Genomic DNA, 5,574 nt, shown 5'->3' with positions numbered 1-5,574 from the left:
CCTCGTTCCTATGCTTTTTAGTGTATAATTGGGTCATTTACTATCTTTAGTTTCCCATTTTACATACTCTTTGATGATTGTCGCTTTTAGTAGGAAAGAAGTGATAGCCTTTCATTTTCATGGCAAAATGGAGCTAAATGGATCGCACCTAAAGACCAAGCATCAAGGAGGAGACAATACTAGATGGTCTATGTAGATAATGAAGTAGATTGGGCAATGACGAAAGGATCCTTGCATCCCCGGATTGATTCTCGCGGATTATGAAGGAAGAAAAGAAGAAAAGTTGTCTGCCATGGGATCCGAGCGGATCACATCACAGACGATGCAAGCGTCTCCCTTCACCACCATCCGAGTGTCCGGTGCTGAAGACGCTCGTCCTGAAGTAAGAAGATCCGAGCGTCTCCCCTGACAATCCGCTCGGATCACACTCCAGAGAGCCCGTGCCTATTCTCAAGATGCTCGTCCCGTGCCAAGACCAGCAAAACGGAAATGCTGATTTCCTTGGAGAGGAGCATTTCCTCAACTTTTCTTAAGGACTTAATAGTCATTTAAGCCCTTAGTAACCCTAATCCTTGTACTTAATCTTTAGTATAAATACCCCTTTGTACTACCTAGATTATCATCAAGTTGTAATATTTTCTTAATCATGTTCTAATAATTCCTTAATCTTGTAATCAACTTTTAATCTAGTTTTAATACGAATCTCAATACTTAATCTTTCCTTAATTTCTTTATTGTTCTTCATTTATTTTGGGTAATTAGAAGATTATTTGGGTTTATTTGGAGGATTGACAACCTTCCATCCATCATCAAGTACTTCTATTATTTTTTGCTTTATTATTTGGAATCATCTTCATAGGTATAATTCTCTCTTAGCCTTGTTTAATTATTGTTAATCATTTTCATTTATTCATCATGTTTTACCTTGATAGTATGATTGACAACCTTGTTAGCATTTAAACTTGATAATGAGTGAGTAGTTTCCTTAACTAGGGTTAATGGGGAATTAGAGGAAACCAACATGGGGATTGGTTCATACTTTATCTAATATATTTTCATAATTAATTTGCTTGCTTGTTGTGATTTCAACTTATGGACATGTTATGTTTGATGAAATGCAAGCCTATGAATCCTTGCATATTTTACTCATCACCTATCTTTTCAATGAGACTTGTAAGCTTATACACCAACTCGAGTCTCATTAGACCATGCATATAGTTGAATAGGAAGGACTAAGTCGACTTGTAGGTGTTGTACAATCTAATCGATTCGTCTCCGGGACTTAGGGAATGTAAGCTTATACATCAACTCGATCCCATCACAACAATAAGCGCTTGCATCCAGTAGAGAACATGTTTGTATGATCAACTCCCATGAATCCCCTATGAACCCATGACACCCTAGTGCTTTTAATCAATTGTTTAAATCGCATTTTAGTCACCTTGCTTGTTTTTATTACTTTGCTTTCATATTGTTAATTAGTTTAGTTGATCTCCTATCTCAACCCAAATTGTGACACCCTAAGACACGACCATTTGCAATTGAAAATCCTACATCAATAGCCGTCCCTTGGGATTTGACCTTTACTTACCTCTTTGCAAAGAGTAGTTTGTGAAGTTATAAATATTGTTTTGGTTAGGAAGCTTTTGACGACGAGTTAATCCAACACCAAAAATACCGCCGTTGCCGGGGACGGTGTTAACTTGATTTGATTTTCATTAATTGTTTTTAGTTGTGTCTTTCTTTAACTTGGGGAAGTCAATCTCCTCAAGGTTGTTCTAATTGTTTTCAAGTTGTTTGATATTTTGCATGTCTAGGAGATCACAAGGTAACTTGTTACCCATTGATCTTGAAATTGAAAGAACTTTGACCAACAATAGAAAATTTGCTAGAGGTACTTTGAGAGGTATTCGAGAAATTGTGAACATTCAACCAAATAACATTGAGTTTACCAACCCTTCTGCAAGAGAAGGAGAGGATAACCCAGTACAAAACCCACCACAAAATCAACCCACAATGCCTAAATTCTCATCACATTCCATACCAACCGAGGAGAACCTACCAAATGGTACTCCTACACCACAACATTTAACCGGTAATTTCATTGCCAAATCCGCATTCATACAATTAGTTGAGAGAAGTCAATTTGGAGGGATGCCTAGTGAAGACCCTCACTCACCTATGGAGACATTTTGTGACAATTGTGATGCGATTTCTCAAACCGAAGTTACTCAAGACCAAATCCGATGGGTCTTATTTCCTTTTTCTTTGATTGGTACCGCGAAACAATGGTTAAAGAGCCTAGACAAGGCTACTCTTGGTATTGATTCTTGGAAGAAATTGGCACTTGCTTTCTACAAGAAATTATATCCACCGGAAAAGACTAACATGTTGAGAGCCCAAATCACCGGGTTCAAACAAAGATATGAGGAATCTTTGTACGAAGCATGGGAGAGATTCAAGGACACTTGTCGTTCTTGTCCACACCATGGACTTAGCGAGTGGTTCCTTATACAACAATTTTTGAATGGTCTATATGAAGACTCCCGAAACATTCTCAATATGGGATCCAATGGTATGTTCACCAAAGTTGATGACAATCAAACATGGAACAAAATTGAAGAAATGGCGGTCCATAACTCGCAATATAGTAGACCTCGGAAGGATACTAGAGGAGGAAAGCATGAGGTGGACTACATTACTCAATTGGGTGCTCAACTAAGTGCTCACATTGACACCATTAATTTGAAGTTTGAGAAGGCCATGGCTAAACTTGAAGAGGCCTCCAAATCACCCAAGCAACATGTTAATGCTATGGTGGCATCTTCATCAATTCCAAGTGGAGTATGTGAGAGTTGTGGAACTTTAGGACATGACCAAAGTTAATGTAGGTGAATAAGTGAACAAGTGAATGCTTTCCAAGCATACAAGAGTGGTACCCCTTATTCAAACTATTACAATGAGAATAACAAATTCCATCCCAACCTTTCATAACAAAGCCAAAATGTTCAAAACCCTCAACCAACTGATGTGACTCATAATTGCGCACATTTAGTCCCCTAATTGAACCTATTTTGCATACAAATATAGCATTTCATGGCCATTTTATCTGTCAAATCCTTCCTATTTGGTTTTCCTATTACATTGTATATGTTTTGTAGGAAATAAGATAATGAGGCGGAATTCCCCCTCTCCCGTGCATATTTGGTTGTTTTGTGATGATATTGGATGGACTATTATGAAAAGGAGATAAGAATGATGACCAATAATGTAGGAATAAAGAGTATACAGAAGGGTTATAGGCTTAAAAGCAAGGATGATGAGAAGGAAGCCATTGCAAGAAGAAATTGCTCGGAACCCAAACCAAGAGTTGATTTTTTGGCTCTGAAAGTATGCTAGATTAAATGGCGTCGAAAAATAAAGTGGTCTAGGCTTTTGAATCACTCCGATACGAGTCCGGATGAGGAAATGACATCTGTTTTACAAATCCGAGCTCAGATAGACAAGCTGTCCCGGGATCCGCGCGTCCCGAGACCAATCCGCTCGTCCCAAGCTGCTGCGCCATTTTCAGAATAGTCTGTTTGTGGATCCGCGCATCCTGAGCTCAGGATGAGCATCCCAGTCCTAGGATATGAGCATCTCCTTCGAGAGGAGCATTTCCCTACTCAACACTTAGCAATGTTATTTACTAATCTACCCTTGCTTAACCTAATGATGTACCACTATATATACTCCATTTGTAATAATCAAAGGATCAAGCTTTCTTAGATTAAATCAACTTTCCTTAGATTAGATTAGGAGTAGATTAGAATAGATTATCCTTTAATCTTTCCATAAAATTACACATTAATCTTTCCTTAATTATTGTTCAAATTTATTATTGAGTAATTCAAGTTTATTATTGGGTAATTAGAAGATCATTTGGGTTTATTGGGAGATTGACAACCTACAATCAATCATCAAGTACTTCTATTATTCTTTGCATTATTATTTTGGAATCTCCATAGGTATAATTCTCTTAATCCTTGTTTTAATTATTGTTAATCTTTCTTACTTGTTCATCATGTTTTGCCTTGTTAATATGATTGACAAGCTTGTTAGCATGTTAAACTTGATAATTAGTGAGTAGTCTCTTAGCTAGGATTAATGGGTAATTAGGGGAAACCAACATGGGGATTGATTCATGCTTAATCTAATATGTTAACATAATTTATTTGCTTGCTTGTTGTGATTTCAACTTATACACATGTTATGTTTGATGAAATGCGAGCCTATGAATCCTTACATTTTTTACCCATCACTTATCTTTTCAATGAAACTTGTAAGACATAAACCAACTCGAGTCTCATTAGACCATGCATATAGTTGAATAGGAAGGACTAAGTCGACTTGTAGGTGTTGTACAATCTAATCGATTCGGCTTCGGGACCCAAACCTTCTTAGGGATTGTAATATATACACTAACTCGATCCCATCACAACAATAAGTGCTTGCATATAATTGAGAACATGTTTGTATGATCAACTCCCATGAATCCCCTATGAACCGATGATATCCTAGCATTTTTAGTCATTTGTTTACATCTTTCCTTTTGTTGCTTTTTTATTGCTTTTATTAGATTAGAATCATCAACTCATTACAATTGTGACAACCCCAAGCACAACCATAATTAGATTGAACAATAGGAGTACCCCCGTCCCGTGGATCATCCTCGACTTAACCACTAACTAGTTTGTTTGTTGAGAATTATAAATGTGTTTGATTGAGAGCCCCAACGACACTCTTATCACCAACATACACCCCACCTCCAATGAGAAATCAAGCTCAAAGACCCTTTTACCAAAACCAAGGTTATCAAAATCAACCCTCTTACAATCTGTCCAATGACCAAGGCTTTGATGTTCAAAAAGAGGTCCTCCAAATGCAAAAGAATCAACAAGAATTTTTCACTCAAAATGCAAAACAATAGCCAAGCAAAAGGTATTACCATCAACAACATACTAGCTCACACAAAGATGTTGGAGACACAAATGTCTCAATTAGCATCTTCTAGCTCTCAAAGACAAAAGGGACAATTACCACCTCAAAGTAATCCCCCAAGACATGAGTTGGTGAGTGCCATCCATTTGAGGAGTGGTACAAGATATGAAGGGCCGCAGAGGCCCATTGATGAAGATGTTATGAATGCTAGTGACAAGGAAAAAGTTGTTGAAAACTCTAAGAAAGAAGAAGAACCCACCACCATTCAATAAGTTTCAAAGAAGAAGAATGAAGAGAAGGCTAAGGAGAAAGAGCCTATCGTGATTAGACTTCCATTTCCAAGTCATCAAGCTAAGCCTAAGTTCGATGAACAACTTGGAAAGTTCATGGAGATTGTGAAGAACTTGGAAGTCTCAATTCCATTCATGGAGTTAATCAATCATGTTCCGGCCTATGCGAAATACATTAAAGATATTCTTACAAAGAAGAAATCCATCCGGAAGCTATAGACTATTGCGTTCACTAAGGTGAGTAGTGCCATCCTACAAGGAAGTTCACCTCCAAATCTCAAGGATCCGGGAAGCTTCTCTATTC

At 37.6% G+C, this 5,574-nt stretch overlaps 1 non-coding gene across 1 annotated transcript; it reads right to left on the bottom strand.

Moving 5' to 3' along the window:
- Positions 1 to 2,388: 2,388 nt before the first annotated feature.
- Positions 2,389 to 2,495, bottom strand: LOC141620929 (small nucleolar RNA R71). Its single transcript, XR_012532069.1, has one exon. It is a non-coding gene; the product is annotated as a small nucleolar RNA R71 (small nucleolar RNA).
- Positions 2,496 to 5,574: the final 3,079 nt, after the last annotated feature.

This window comes from Silene latifolia, chromosome 1, assembly GCF_048544455.1.
Source record: "Silene latifolia isolate original U9 population chromosome 1, ASM4854445v1, whole genome shotgun sequence".
NCBI lineage: Eukaryota > Viridiplantae > Streptophyta > Magnoliopsida > Caryophyllales > Caryophyllaceae > Silene > Silene latifolia.
Note: the sequence above shows the minus strand (reverse complement) of the source record. Positions and strands in the feature narration are given on the sequence as shown.